Below are 1,041 nucleotides of genomic sequence, written 5' to 3'. Positions count from 1 at the left end.
GGGGGACGGAAACTGAACTGCATTGTTTCTTTTCCTCTCTCCCAGGTATTGCCTGCTCAATCCATCAGTTACTCCTCATAGGTTGTGTGGACTGAGAGAATGGAGACTGAGGAAGCCTCTAGGGAAAAGAAAAGGCTATCTAGACCATACCCTGCCTCCAGAATGCCATCCTCACCTACACATTCCCTAGATACCTTCAGTTATCCATTCCTGATCTAGTATTAGCTAGCTGTTGGGTAAGCTGAATGTAAGAATTGCTTCATTCTGCAGTCGTAACCTATTTCCTCAACAAGATGGGGTCAAATGTGCTGTTAGTCTCTTAGGCTCTTTAAGTGAAGTAATCTCTGATCCTCTGTCCTCTCTCCTGCTTATGATTTTCCTCAAATCCCGCTCTCTAGTCTTTGCTGCTTTGCAATTTAATAGACAACCAAGTAATACAATACAGGAAATGTGTGTGTGTGCCTTTTACCCTTCCATTCTACTAACATTCTCTTGGGGGAAGAATGTGTCTAAGATGCCCTGTATCCCATACTGCCTGGTAGAGCACTGTAGATGCTCAGGACCGGTTTGTTAACATGTAACTTTTCCCCTCAAAACAAAATTTGACTCTTAATTCCCTTGAAAAACATACCAAGGTTTTAAAAATATTTTTATTTGTATTATTTTCTGCCAGCAGAAAATCCTGTAATTTTTTTGGAATAACCAAGAGAAGGGATCCTGAGTGCCACTCCTTTCCCTTTCCTATGAAGTTACAAAGTGAGAAAGAGGGAGAAGCTGGATTTAAGGGGGAGGCTCTGAATGGATCTCCTCAGATGAGGCCTCAGTAAGAAAAAAATAGAACTCTGGTATTGTGGACCATTTCCTGGAATTTAATTGTGGCAAATAGGGATGGGAGTTCCTGGGTGGTGCAAAGGGTTAATGCACTTGGCTGCTAACCTAAAGGTTTGACGTTTGAGTCTACCCAGAAGTGCTTGGTGGAAGTAAGGCCTGGAAATGTACTTCTGAAAAATCAGCCATTGAAAACCCTATGGAGCACAGTTC

This window comes from Trichechus manatus, unplaced genomic scaffold (genome assembly GCF_000243295.1).
Source record: "Trichechus manatus latirostris isolate Lorelei unplaced genomic scaffold, TriManLat1.0 scaffold00027, whole genome shotgun sequence".
Taxonomy (NCBI): Eukaryota; Metazoa; Chordata; class Mammalia; order Sirenia; family Trichechidae; genus Trichechus; species Trichechus manatus.
This window is presented reverse-complemented; position numbering follows the sequence as displayed.